The sequence below is a fragment of the Podarcis bocagei genome (assembly GCF_964188305.1).
Source record: "Podarcis bocagei genome assembly, chromosome: 3".
NCBI classification, from domain to species: domain Eukaryota; kingdom Metazoa; phylum Chordata; class Lepidosauria; order Squamata; family Lacertidae; genus Podarcis; species Podarcis bocagei.
Window position 1 is genome coordinate 65,960,831 of NC_138127.1, and position 15,822 is coordinate 65,976,652.

The window sequence follows — 15,822 nt, forward strand, 5'->3', positions numbered from 1 at the left end:
ACATACGTTTCAGGTTACAGACTCCGCTAACCCAGAAATAGTACCTCGGGTTAAGAACTTCAGGATGAGAACAGAAATCGTGCTCCGGTGGCACAGCAGCAGCACGAGGCCCCATTAGCTAAAGTGGTGCTTCAGGTTAAGAACAGTTTCAGGTTAAGTACAGACCTTCAGAACGAATTAAGTACTTAACCCGAGGTACCACTATACTTAATACTTGGGGGGTGACCCATCGTACCACCACATTCTCCCTACCCGACTGCCATGTACACTGCTCTGCAGTGCCCTATCATTGAGCCTTCTTCCCATGTCACCAGCCCTTCTGATGCATGGAAGGGCTGGATTAAGGCATTGGTGTGTAAATGCACTAGTTATTAAATGAAAGTACAAACATGCTTCCAGAATCCTTGACACATACTATCAATGGCTCTGGAAACTGTGCTCTCTCACAACTAATCAAATTAATCAAGAAGGAAATTATGCTAATCCCACATTGTGACTGAATCAACTGTGTAACAAATAAAGACACTGGAATTAATAACTCCTGTATGCTTTCCAGAAAACCTGATACCTTAACCAAGAGATTATCAGCATTCTTATTATTATGTGAATTTCAAGGTAAAAGTCCTATGCATGATACAGAATAGTTTATTTCACCAATACAAGTTTTGTGTAAATGTAAAGGTACTAGATAAAAATGGGATTATATTTTCTAATTCTACTGTTATACAATTATGGTAAAATACGTAAGATGTCGTAAATTACATTCTTTCAATCTCTAACAAAAATCATGGACAAAATAATTTCAGAATTCTAAACTGGTATGTTTTAGATTTGACTGAATTATACCAGGACGCTAAACATAAAACTAATCAGGATTCAGGGTTGTCGTCTATCTATTTCCTCTCTCTTTGGCAGTTAAAAATATTTCGGGACAATCATGTGTTAACAACATGGATTAGAAGATTATGTTCATTGTTTTCGCCTCTGACATGGGTACGCCCAACACATATATGTTCTTGAATTTGCAACCAATTCGTATAAATCAGTCCTGAGTACTTATCTAACCATATGAGTTAGACATATTTCAAAGCTTTGCACATATGGTCGAAGTGATCTACAGCCCTAATAGTCATTAATTATTCATTATATCCTTCTACAGTGTTTGACCAGCACTGTCGGGGGGGGGTGCTTTTCAGTAACTAGAAAAGCAAAAGTTTCAACATGTTTTAACTCTAGCAAGTCTGATGGGTTTCTTGGAAGATAACTACATTGTCAAATAACCCCAGAATCTGTTTTGTTCTGACACTTTATTATATCTTAATATTTTAAACAGCTTGATGTTATAGGAAACATGCATTATCATCCGAGGGTGTCTATCAGTGCAAAGATGCACATAATGTCTTGAAATCATCTGGAGTAAAAAAAAAAAAAGATTTCAAAAAACAGACATGTGTTCAGACTTAAATATTAAAGCTGCACAGAGCATGTGATACACAGTACAATCTTATATATGTCTGCTCAGAACTAGGTTTGACTGAGTTCACTTGAAGCTTACATCCATGCAAGTGGATATAAGACTGCAGCCACAATCTCACTTATTTCAGAATGCAATTTTTTGATTTTGAGAGATTTCTTCTCCAGTCTATGTTTGCAAAAGAAATTGTTTAGAAACCTACATGTTTCTCTGTTACAGTATTTTTATGTACCTCCCAATGTGGAATAAAAATGTATGGATTTTAAGAAAAGCTGAGTAACCACCATGGGCTGGCACAGAAGGAGGCATTTCTCACTCCAACTTCTCATTAAACAGCTAACTAGAGGAAATATTTTGTGCAATTCAACTTTTATATTACTTTCACCGGTTTCCAAAATAGCAATTTCGTTCTTCCCTAGGAGAGAAGCGCCTAATATTTATCTGTATACTACAACAATGTATATACAGTCGTACCTTGGTTGACAAACAGAATCTGTTCCAGAAGTCCATTCAACTTCCGAAAACGTTCAAAAACCAAGGCACAGCTTCTGATTGGCTGCAGGAGCTCCCTGCACTCCATCGGAAGCCGCATCGGATGTTCAGGTTCCAAAGAACATCCGCAAACCGGAACACTCACTTCCAGCTTTGCAGTGTTCTGGAGCCAAAACGTTCAAATCGCAAGGCGTTCCACCATCAGCTCCGCTGAGAAAGCAGGTTCCTCCTTCCATCAACCATCATACGGCATCAACCAGTCCATCAGGCAGTAACAGAGGGGGAAGAGAAGGGCAGCAGAGCCACTACATGAGAATAAGCTGAGATACAAGCTATTCTCCTGAAATAGCTTCCATCCCAGCTTTCTAGCACAGGATTTGGGCTTTGTGGACGGCTCCACCACACAGGTTGTTGAGCTGAGGAGGTGTAAAATTAACAAGTTTTATAACTGAGAAGATCCACTTGGAGGCACAGGGTGTCATATTATGAAAGATTACCAAAGTCCACCCCTTAGCTTTCCCAGGAGTTTTCTCACTTCTCCTATAAGCATGAGCAGCATGGAGTGATTTATTTTTTATCTATTAATTTTGTATACAACCCTTCATGTGAAGATATTTTTTTTAAAAAAATGAATGTTTTATTGGTTTTAAAACTGTGTAACAGAAATAATCAATAGATGTTAAGGACAAAATAAAAATAAACAATCATTCATTCCTTAATTGATACATGTTTTGTACATCATTTTGTAATTAAATTTAACATGACCTCTGATCTTCCCATTATGTTCCCAAATTGGATTCCTTGAATACGCACTTAACTTTATTTTCTCCACATTGTTTAACTTACTTTAAATTTTATAAAGTTATCCATTACACACAGAAGATCATGTGAAGATCACTGGGCAGTTCACAACATGGTTTTTTATTATTCATCTGCAAACTATAAATAAATAACAGGCCATCAAAATAAGGCATTATTCCAGGGGAAGGGAATCTGCGTCTTTCCACATGTTGTTGAACTCCTATCAATCCCAGCCAAAAGTGCCAATTGTCATGATACTTGTATCATTTGGCCACTATGGTGTTTTTGTGTGTCTATGTTTTTGTGTGTAAAACTAGTGCTGTATCCATTGGATCATGAAGGGATTAACTTCTACTTAGGATTTTTAGCTGAGGGAAGCTATGTCTGAGATAAACTCCACAGCTGTGTAAGTTTGAAGACCAGGCAGGAAAGTTGTTTATATATACAGTATCAGCTAAGCCAAAAAGGCAGCAAGAGTACACAGCTAAGGCTTCTTTGAAATTATCTTTTTGGTGATGACAGAGGCTAGAATGAGGAGCTGAGTGGTATTACATTAGTTTTGTAATAGAATGAGGCTTGTAAGAAAAGGCAATGTCCTTGCATACATTTCTTTTAAAGTTCTACATTTACATTTGTGGGTTCCGCCCTCCCTTTTTGTGTAGGATTTAAACATTCTGGATATTGACGAGACTTGCCCTTCCTATAGAAATGAAGGGTTATATTCATCCCATCCCATCAGCGTAAGGATTTCCACTTGTGCAAAGGGACTTTCCCCATCTCCTCCCACCAAGCACCTCTTCCACCATTCCCAAATCTGCCCCAGAGGGTTGAGTAAACCCCTAGAACAGATTTAGGGACACGTGGGGGGGGGGGAGAGGATCTCACCAGGTGGAATTTTTCTTTAAGTCAAAGTCTAAGGGTGAGATTAGAAGAATAAAAAAATTTGCAACTATATAGATACTTCTTATTTGGAGGTACTAGCTATAATTTTCTGTGCTCATTTTAATTATTTTCCAGAATCATTTGGTCCTCATTTTGACCACTAGTAGGGCTGGGTGATGTACTGATACATCGTCCAGGATGGGTATGAGGGTCAGACTGTGATGCCGATTTCTTGATTTCTGTGCTAGGCGGTATATTGCGGGTGGGGCTTGCCTGCCTGCACCTTCACGTCCTTCTCCAGCCAAACAACCGAGCTGCTTCCTCCCTCCCTTCCTCCTCACACTGGGCCACAGAGGCATCTCCATGCCCTGCAGTGCCAGCTTCTCTTCATCACCTCCACATGCTGTGGGGTGGGTGCTGCACTCCAGTGCTTTGCATGGGTGGGGGCTGGTGCTCTGGTGGATGGTTCCCAGTGGCGATGCAAGCAGCAAGGGATAGTCTTTCATGTGGGATCGCGACTCAGGGGGTACCGCCCCTGGGAGGCCAACAGTGCCCTGGGATTCCTTGTTCAGCTGCATGGATCTTGCCTCTCTGAGCAGCGCAGGGCAGGGCACGATCACGTGGATGGGTGCCGAGGGGAGTTGCAGCTAAGCCACGTGACTTGGCGCAGCTGCCTCTTGAACAAAGGAAGGGCAGATACAGCAAGGTAAGGAGTAGCAGAGCCTGCACATGGTTTCGCTGGCTGCAGAGGACTGGTTGGCTGCTGAGGGGTGCTGGGAACCTGCACTGGAGAGTCAGGGACAGGGTTGTGTACTGTGTATGCACGGTGGGGCTGCCTGGCAGGGCCAATACTGAAAGGCTGGACAATGTATCTCGGCTGCTTCTTCCTCCCCACCTTATTTTCTCCTTACTCCTTATTTCACTCACTGTGATATATCAGTATATCGCAATGTTTAGCTGCTGGTATATTATGATATGGAAAACCAAATATCGCCGAGCCCTAACCACTAATGAAGAGTTAGAAGACACTGTTCAGCTTTGACATGATGGGTCACTCTTGCAAGAAAAAAAGGAAATGGATCTGGTACTCAGGCCCCTTACAACAATGGAACTCAGTGCCATAAAACTGATCACACTGTCTACCTGTTTAGTAGATTCCTGCACATACCTCATGAAGCAATGACAGGTACATGCACAGCCCCAGGGTTTCTATAAAATGTTATGCACATTTCACACAGTCTAGAAGGTAATCTCTTCAAGACAGGTTCATCAGATTAGGATTGTTATTCTTAGCACTTCAGGCAGCAGTTAATTATAATATCATTCTACATTAAACAACAGACGAGAGCATTGTCATAAAGTCAAGAGTAGAAGGCAAACCACTTAGTCTTCACCTAAGGCATATCCAAAACTCTAAAGTAGCCAAAGCCAAGTTTAACAAATCTGTCATAAGAACTATTTCTTGTTCTAGCCAAAGTGGATGAACTGAGCTATTTCTGTCTCTTTTCTTTCAGAGATTTTCAAATATTTGAAGGCAACACTTGATCCCTGCCTGTCTTTTCTCTGGTAACTATGCTCAGCTGGCTTCATCTGTTTCTAAGATTCTTTTTTCTAGACCCTTTGCAACAGTCTTCTGAAGCCTTCCCAGTGTGCCAACATCCTTCATGAACTGTGGTGCTCGTAACACAGTGGTTCACATGTGCTATGTCTCATACTTTGTCTAGAAATACTTATGAATGAAAACAAGAGATGATGTACTTGGTACATCAGCAGTTTCAAAAGAAAAGTTCTTACTAGACACAGTCTAATCTGTTTTACTTTCCAAATGTTTTTCTCAAAGAAAATGTAAGTAAAATGATGCTTCATCACAGGTTCATGGCAATGGTGATTTTCATGTCATCATTAGCATATGAGCAGTATCTTTATTATCTTAAGGAAAGCCAAAAGCCATATTTTGTTTCCTAAAATAAAGGACATACAAATATAATACATAAATACACCTTTGTATCTCTCAAACAAACACTCATAACAAACTCCAGCAATTTGATTATCTATTTATCTTTTATTTTCATTTCCCAAAATCCATTTGTTTACATCTGAAAGCTATTCAATCTTTTATTGTAAGATAACTAAAATCAAGATGACTAAAATGTATGAGTAAGCATTCCTTCTGCAATGGTCATTGCTCTTTTTTACATCTGCTCTTAAAGGTAAAGGGACCCCTGACCATTAGGTCCAGTTGTGGCCGACTCTGGGGTTGCGGTGCTCATCTTGCTTTACTGGCCGAGGGAGCCGGCGTACAGCTTCCGGGTCATGTGGCCAGCATGACTAAGCCGCTTCTGGCGAACCAGAGCAGCACACGGAAATGCCATTTACTTTCCCGCCAGTGCGGTACCTATTTATCTACTTGCACTTTGCCGTGCTTTCGAACTGCTAGGTTGGCAGGAGCAGGGACCGAGCAACGGGAGCTCACCCCATCACGGGGATTCGAACCACCAACCTTCTGATCAGCAAGCCCTAGGCTCTGTGGTTTAACCCACAGCGCCACCTGCCACCCACATCTGCTCTTAGCACCACACTATTTTGTAATTATCCCTTCTCAGCATCAGTTTTGACCACCTCCTGTTATACAGTACTTTAATATGCAATGTTATCTAATTATCCTTATCTTTCTTATCCTCCTAGCTACCTTATAAGGACTGCTACTACTATTCTGAAAAGCTCTGCTTTGTAACTTTATTTAAGGGATCCATCACTGAGACACAGAGCAGAGAAGACTGATTGGATAGTGAATATCAGAGAAGGAAGATATTGTGACATGTTACTGAATAAGAAAACTGGGTGTCTTCCAAAATGACCATAACAATCATTTGTAAGTATTTATTTATCTAGAAATTATCTGGAAAGGCTTTGTGCGTGAAGCAGCATCCCTTCGTATGGTGAACTCTAGTGAACATTGTAACAGTAAAAATCCCATGCAATTCACAACTACAAATACTTGAGAAATGAAGCTATTTAATCATGCAAATGCCATTCTAAACTGCAAATATTTTGCACTCATTGATTTGTATCTAAATGCATAAAGTATTTTCAGAAGCCCTAATTCACAAGGAAGAACTATTCTAAATTACTGCCTGCAAAACTGGAATGGAATACCTATTTGGAGTATAATCAAATATGTTTACATAGAAATAAACCTTCAGTTCCTAAAATATACTTGTGGGACTGTAGTTAACATATGTGTATTAGTATTTAATCATCAAATTTAAACATACTTACTGATACCAAACAACATAACTTGGGACAGGGGAGGGGAGGGGGAAGGGGGGAGAAAGAAAGAAAAGTAGGAAAGATGTGACTGCAGATGGGTTAATATAGCTAACACAGTTAAGCCAATACAGAGAATAACATGGGAGGAAAGAAATACTATTCTCATAGGTACTGGTCCATCCAACCTTTCTAGAATAATTTGAAATAAGAGTGAGGTAAGTGAACTTTAGTTTCTGAAGTCAACTAAGCGACGATCTGCACATAAAAAAATGAGTTTTCATGATTAGCATTCTCTGTATACAAATGCAAAGTGATGACAGGGATGTTTCACATTTCACTTTTAAGATGCGTATCCAGAATTACTTGAGAGAACATATAAAGCACCTGTTTATACTGTGGCTGCTATCAAGATAATTGCATTAGTCCTTCTCTTTCAAGAAGTCACACATTTATCAAACTTAAAAACTATGAAGCAAAGTTGGTTTAACTATTTGAAAGGTTTCTTTCAGCTATAAATGATGAAGGGCGGGAAAATATTCAACTCCTGAACTAATTATCGGGACGAAAGGAGGTGGGGAGGAACAAGGATAATTAGTGTGCATCCTCCTCCCCCCTGCAACCAGCCCCCCACATACATTTATTCTGTATATGCACACACAGCAGCAGCATCATAAACCGTCTCAAGTTCTTGCCATTATTCAGTTCGACATCTGCACATGTTTATGCGTCTCTCCAAACAACCTCTTGAACACCCTGCTGGAGCTGTCATTTTTTTTTCTTCTCCCTATCTGGCAGATGGCAAGTCAACAATCGGCATCAACAGCAGCCGAATATCTCTCCCCTCCATTCTACCCCCCCAAACAGACACAATAATAACTTCTTTGTGCTTTGCCACAATGCAGCTGCTTAAACCATTTCGCTACAAGGCTGCTTTGCTTTAATAAAAAAAATCCCTTCTGTCAAGTCTAAAAAGCAGCATAATGTTAAGCAAGCTAAAGCCACAGCACAGCTGCAAACGGGCAGACACATTGACAGCTCCTCCCTTAACAAAGCCCTGTGAATTGAAGGGGGTTCATCTGAGGCTCACACAGTAATTAGTATAAAAAGTCCGACAGCCTCTATTATGCTAGGGGAAAAAACTGGACAGAACTGGGCTGCTGTTTTGCGTCAAGAGTTCTGCTGCAGAGTAGATAAATCATGTTGGGTTTTTCCCCTCTCCTTTTAAAGACAGTAATAAGGAGGATGAGAGAAGCTAATTTGAAAACTTGGACACAGTAATTGTACCATATGGTGAGCATTTATCCCTTCTGAAATACACGCAAACAGTCACTTACATGCACAGTGCTTTGTTTTACAGTTGTTATTCTCTCTACCACATTCATAAAGATGGATCTGAATATCTGATGCTCCAGGGAAGTTAAGCATAATTAGCAACCAAAATGCCTGGGCATAGTACGTTAGCCTTGTACATAAATCTAACAATTCTAAACAATCCTAACACCCCTCAAATAATAGTTCATTTTTATTGGAGGGGGGGTCACAATATAAATAGTTGAATAATGGCATTTCTTAATACAAAATACTAATTATAGTCTTTTCTACAAAGCACATGTGAACAGGCCATTATGCAAAATACAGAAGTTCATATGAGAAAAGTCACAGCCGCACAACATAAAAATACAAGATGTCAAAACATCTGTAAACATTTGTTGAGAATTAAATATCAACTATGTTGTACTGAACAGCTGAAGAATAAATGCCTTTGTCAAAAACATGGACACTATAGTTGTGAGTATATTTTATAAACTAAAAGTTTGCATGAGACTTATCCCTCTGTAAGGGAAGATTGTCTATGTCTCTTATTTAAATTTCTAGTTGACTCCATCACAAACCAACAAGAAAACAAAAAATGGAACTCTACATAAAATATCCATTAAAATATACTAAATGTCCTGCTCTTTATCTGCTGGCTGAACTCCAGTCACTGAAACAACCAAACTGGAAAACTTTTTACATACTGCATACCACAAAACCAACCACAAAACCAGAAGCAGCACTACTGACAGGTAAATCAGAGCAAAAAAATGTCCCGGATTATTTCCAGGTCCAACACATTTTGTGCGGGAAGGGAGATCCTTCTTTTATTTCGTTTGAGAATATGATAATGTATTTTATTTTATTTTGTACTCAGAAGCCCATTTCCTTTTTATGTTGTTCAGATATTTGTAGTGACCCCAAGGAAATATCCTTTTTTGAAATGTCCACACCTAGAATGAACCATATTTCTACAACCTGGAGATTTCCTCTCCTTTTTTAACAGTACATATAATGACTGGAAACAATAAATGCCTATACCTGTGCATTTATAGCAATACTGGTTCAAGAGCCAGCTTGCCTATAACCAAAGTCATAAGAGCAATCAATTCCTACTTAAGGTCAATCTTACATTAATGAAATGACAGAAGTTTCAAGGCAGCGGTTCCCAAAATTCTCTCCCCACCCCTCCGGATTGCATGGAAAATGCTGTAGGTCTTCAAAGACCACTTAATGATTTTTCTGCCTGTTGTGCCATCTGTAATGCACTGTGCTAGATTTTACAGACATGCCATGGATCATCTGCGTGAAGCTCTCGGACCACAGCCTGGGAACCCCTGGTTTTAGGCAATCAACTGACAAATTGTCAGAATATAAAACACACACAAAAATCTTATTCTCTGCTGCACTTTTCTTGTGATCAAATGACGCTTTTTGCTGCATGTGTATCTCACTTCTGAAGAGTTGGTGTGGCTCAGAATATGAGCTATAAGCAAAGATGTATAAACATCACCTTTTAAAAAATTGTATCAAATAGTTATGCAAGCAAAGGGTAGCTTGTGTAACCAATATTTCTCTTCCCCTCCATCTCCCTGTAGCTCCACATCATCCCTCCATCTGCAAAAGCTATCCAGAGGGTCAAGGGTCCTGGGTAGTGGAAACTGTATAATACAGGTCTGCAGTGGAAGGGTGGAATTGCCCAAAATTGAGTGGAGGGCTATTGATGTACGTGCAATTTCTGAACTTGAAATTATCTAGATAATAGGTTATTACATTATACAAGTAATGGTTATTCCCTAGGATCATTGATCTTAAGAGATTCCACAAAAAATTATATAGTTACAATTTCACATTTCCTTCCTTCCTTCCTTCCTTCCTTCCTATCTATCTATTGCTATCTATTGCATTTATATCTCGCCTTTTCTCCAAAGAGCTCAAGGTGGTGTATATGGTTCTCTACTTCTTCATCTGATCCCCATGACAACCCTGTGAGATAAGTTAGCCTAAGAGGTTACTGCCGAAGGTCACCCAGTGAACTTCACAGCTGAGTGGGGATTTGAATCCGAGTCTCCCATATACTAGTCTGACACTCTAACCACTACACCACACTTGCTTTCACTTTTTCACTGTCATTTGTCTTTTGGTGCAGCAACAAGTATCAGTTCAAGCATAATTGAGAGCAGTCATACTTTAAACTATGTTGACTGCCAAAAAACTGAGATTTTACAGCAGTACAATACTCGGTGAAAACAAAGCGTCTGCGCCTAGATCAGATCTTCTCAATGAAAGACTCCTTGAGTGCTCCAAGTGATGTACAATATCTGTGCTTAGTAAATTCATCATCTATTATCTTACATGAGAAAGCAAACATTCCTAAATGCCTCCAGCTAACTTACATTCTATTTACTAATCCATGTCACAGACTCAGGAGGAAGCATGGGCTAAAAGAAGAGTGCTGTGATATCCTGATATATAAGGTACTCATTGTATTCTAAAGTTTTCCTGGCTTACGGTTAACAAGAAAATCCTTAGATTTATGGCAGTGATGTATACATGCCTTTTAAAGTTGATAACTACTTTCTAAAATATGGTGCACTGGATTCAACACAAACCTAGTACAGTACTTCACCCATTTATGTTGAGAAAATTATAATATAATCTCAACGTTTGGCTATTTAAACTTATGCCACAAAAGGTCAAACTGCTAGAATTTTAGGAAGATGTAAGCTTTCCAAAATAGCAGTGTGATGTTTGTGGCTAAATGTCCTCTATAAGCTTCTCAAAATTAGAGGTATATGAGAAGATTATCATAATAATCTTTCTACTTTTGCAATGAGCTCCCCCCTCCCCAGACATCTTGGAAACAATCCTTGCTGTGAGACAGGCAAGAGGAAACAGTGATGATACTAATGATGCCTCTGCTCTGGGGTTCCAGTCCCCCACAAAAAAGCCACCTTAGTTAGAAACAGGGGGGAAAGGTGCTCATCATTATCACCATCATCTTGATGCCTCTGCACTGGGCTCCCCCCCCCCCCCCCACTACCAGACAACTTTGGAACAATCCCTGCTTTACTGCATGTAGTAGAAACAACGAAGGGTTGCCATATATTCATACACACATCATACTCAACTAAGGCCCTCTCAAGCAGCTCAATAGGAGGATTCATACATGTTTCCCCCCCACCGCATTTTCAAGATGCTTCTCAAGCAGCTACCTGCCAACTGTTCCACGTGGCCAGCAGGCAGCAAAACAAGTGAATCGTGCACATTTTCCCCTACTGCAACACATATTTTTAAAGGCCTCTCAAGTACTGCCTGCTGACTGCTCCATGTGGATGGCTGGCTGGCAGGCAGTAAAACAAAACAGAGCAACCAAAGATCCAAGGAATAGAAAATCAGACAGAAGAAGGCAAAGGGGGGGGGGGAGACAGCAGCTCTTTAGGACCCCAGGGTGTTTATTGCCTGGTGTCCAAACATCTCACTTATCTACCACTCATAGGCTAAAAATACTGACAAGGAATACACTTCACAAAAATTGCTAGAAAAGTACCTACATATTTTACTTCATGATTTTGTTTAGAAGGGGTGGAGACTTAATTTATTTTTTAATGAAAGCTCAGAGCATGAGGCCCCTGCCTGAGCATATAAATTACCAAGGAAAAATATCTGGGGTGTATGTGTTTGTCAGAGCTGCCCTAGGTCCCAGCTCACAAAGGACCAACGCCACTTCGTTGTTATATACAAAAGTCTTTATTGAAGTTCAGTTTGTCTTTCACATCAGCAGCGTGCAGCTCTACGTCCGAAACTCTAGACCGCCGAAGCTCCATCTGAATCTCCTCCCCCCATACACCAATTTAAGACTCTAGCCTTGCTCCACCTTTTCCGCTGCTCTCTCCGCCTCTGGCTCCGCCTGTCAGCTGGGGTCTCGCCCTTCCTAGACTCTTCTGACGCTGAATCCCCTGACTCTTCTCCTTGCCTCCGGCGGGCTTTAGGACCTGGTTCCCAATCTGGGTTTTCTGCTGTCCCGCGCGCCTGTACATTTGAACTTGGCGCGCGCGCCCAGCCGGCAACCTTCCTCCTGACCGTTACACTTCTTCTGTCACTGCTTCCCCCTTCGGGGGGGGGCTAGCTGGACCCGACCTCCCTTCCGTTCCCTCACTCTCCGATGGAGGCGTGGTCAGCCCTGACTCATCTTCTCTCCCTGCTGGAGGAGACGCTGGCCCTGCCCCATGGGACTCTTCCCCCCCACTACGCTCTGGTGGGGAAGCTGGTCCTGATTTCCAGCTGCTGCTTTGTGAGTCCCCACTGGCCCCTTGTTTCTGGTGTGTCCCCCCGGGACCCCCCTTGCCCTGACCATGGGCGCCTCCTTCTGGGAATCTTCTGATTCGCTGGAGAAGCTCATGGAATCTCTCGGGTCACTGTCGTATTCCCCTACACTGCCCTCAGATTCTTCCCCTTCGCTTTCCATTTCCTCTCTCCCCTGTACCTCTGCTCCTGAGCCCCTGACAGTGTTGTTTTTAGAAAACGCTCCTCTAAAAATTATCCAAAAAGTCTGGAGGTTGTTGTTGTTGTGTCCAGCTCTTCATGACCCCATGGACCAGAGCATGCCAGGCACTCCTGTCTTCCACTGCCTCCCGAAGTTTCATCAAATTCATGTTGATAGTTTCAAGAACATTGTCCAACCATCTCATCCTCTGTCGTCCCCTTCTTCTTGTGCCCACAATCTTTCCCAACATCAGGGTCTTTTCCAGGGAGTCTTCTCTTCTCATGAGGTGGCCAAAGTACTGGAGCCTCGGCTTCAGGATCTGTCCTTCCAGTGAGCATTCAGGATTGATTTCCTTAAGAATGGATAGGTTTGATCTTCTTGCAGTCCATGGGACTCTCCAGCACCATAATTCAAAAGCATCCATTCTTCGGGGATCAGCCTTCTTTATACAGATTTTTGTCGGCAAGGTGATGTCTCTGCTTTTTAAGATGCTGTCTAGGTTTGCCATTGCTTTTCTCCCAAGAAGCAGGTGTCTTTTAATTTCGTGGCTGCTGTCACCATCTGCAGTGATCACGGAGCCCAAGAAGGTAAAATCTGTTACTGCCTCCATTTCTTCCCCTTCTATTTGCCAGGAGGTGATGGGACCAGTGGCCATGATCTTCGTTTTTTTGATGTTGAGCTTCAGACCATATTTGTACTCTCCTCTTTTACCCACATTAAGAGGTTCTTTAATTCCTCCTTACTTTCTGTTATCAAAGTTGTGTCATCTTCATATCTGAGGTTGTTGATATTTCTTCCGGCAATCTTAATTCCGGCTTGGGATTCATCCAGTCCAGCCTTTCGCATGATGTATTCTGCATATAAGTTAAATGAGCAGGGAGACAATATACAGCCTTGTCGTACTCCTTTTCCAATTTTGAACCAATCAGTTGTTCCATATCCAGTTCTAACTGTCGCTTCTTGCCCCACATAGAGATTTCTCAGGAGACAGATAAGGTGGTCAGGCACTCCCATTTCTTTAAGAACCCCTCATAGTTTGCTGTAGTCCACACAGTCAAAGGCTTTTGCGTAGTCAATGAAGCAGAAGTAGATGTTTTTCTGGAACTCTCTTGCTTTCTCCATAATCCAGCGCATGTTTGCGATTTGGTCTCTGGTTCCTCTGCCCCTTCAAAATCCAGCTTGCACTTATGGGAGTTCTTGGTCCACATACTGCTTAAGCCTGCCTTGTATAATTTTGAGCATAACCTTGCTAGCGTGTGAAATGAGCGCAATTGTGCGGTAGTTGGAGCATCCTTTGGCACTGCCCTTCTTTGGGATTGGGATGTAGACTGATCTTCTCCAATCCTCTGGCCACTGCTGAGTTTTCCAAACTTGCTGGCATATTGAGTGTAGCACCTTAACAGCACCATCTTTTAAGATTTTAAATAGTTCAGCTGGAATGTCATCACTTCCACTGGCCTTGTTATTACCTGTGCTTTCTAAGGCCCATTTGACTTCACTCTCCAGGATGTCTGGCTCAAGGTCAGCAACCACACTGTCTGGGACATCCCTATCTTTCTGATATAATTCCTCTGTGTATTCTTGCCACCTCTTCTTGATGTCTTCTGTTTCTGTTAGGTCCTTACCACTTTTGTCCTTTATCATGGTAATCTTTGCACAAAATGTTCCTTTCATATCTCCAATTTTCTTGAACAGATCTCTGGTTTTACCCCATTCTATTGTTTTCCTCTATTTCTTTGCACTGCTCGTCTAAGAAGGCCCACTTGTCTCTCCTTGCTATTCTTTGGAAGTATGCATTCAATTTTCTGTATCTTTCACTATCTCCCTTGCATTTTGCTTGCCTTCTCTCCCCCACTATTTGTAAGGCCTCGTTGGCCTTGGAGATCAAAATGAAGCAGGGCAAAGGCTAATAGAGTTCTTTCAAAAGAACAAGCTGGTCATCACAAACACTCTTTTCCAACAACACAAGAGATGACTCTACACATGGACATCACCAAATGGGCAGCATCAAAATCAGACTGATTATATTCTCTGCAGCCAAAGATGGAGAATCTCTATACAGTCAGCAAAAACAAGACCTGGAGCTGACTGTGGCTCAGATCATCAGCTTCTTATAGCAAAATTCAAGCTTAAACTGAAGAAAGTAGAAAAACCACTGGGCCAGTAAGATACAATCTAAATCAAATCCCTTATGAATACACAGTGGAAGTGAGGAACAGGTTTAAGGATTTAGATTTGGTGGACAGAGTGCCTGAACAACTATGAATGGAGGCTCGTAACAAAATACAGGAGGCAGCAACGAAAACCATCCCGAGGAAAAGGAAATGCAAGAAAGCAAAGTGGTTATCCAACAAGGCCTTACATATAGAGGGGGAGAGAAGTCTGGAGGTAGTAGATGACAAAGTGCCACTACATAAAATGCAGGAAGATTTGGCAAATTCTAACCAACATTACCTTACCAACAACACATCACCTTACCAACAAAGGTCCGTATAGTTAAAGCCATGGTTTTCCCAGTAGTGATGTATGGAAGTGAGAGCTGGACCATAAAGAAGGCTGATCGCCGAAGAATTGATGCTTTTGAATTATGGTTCTGGAGGAGACTCTTGAGAGTCCCATGGACTGCAAGAAGATCAAACCTCTCCATTCTGAAGGAAATCAGCCCTGAGTGCTCACTGGAAGGACAGATCCTGAAGCTGAGGCTCCAATACTTTGGCCACCTCATGAGAAGAGAAGACTCCCAGGAAAAGACCCTGATGCTGGGAAAGATGGAGGGCACAAGGAGAAGGGGACGACAGAGGGCGAGATGCTTGGACAGTGTTCTCGAAGCTACAAACATGAGTCTGACCAAACTGCGGGAGACAGTGGAAGACAGGAGTATACAGGACTTTGTATACATTTCAAATGCCAAAAGTAAAAGAGACTGTTGTTGGCTGTGCCCACCACTTCCCCACAGGAAACTGGAGCCTAGCCAAAGTAACAACATTTACCCACTGATCAGCACAAGGTGAAACCTTGCTCAGATCCCTGAAAAGAGCAGGACTGAAATCTCTATTCATCTGATGAGTGGAAACTTCAATCCTGCAGGGAAATCCACCCCCGT

The 15,822-nt window shown here is 41.6% G+C and overlaps 1 protein-coding gene across 6 annotated transcripts in view; it reads right to left on the bottom strand.

Moving 5' to 3' along the window:
- AKT3 (AKT serine/threonine kinase 3) overlaps positions 1–15,822 on the bottom strand; it is a 109,141-nt gene that overhangs the window by 58,306 nt on the left and 35,013 nt on the right. The window lies entirely within an intron of this gene.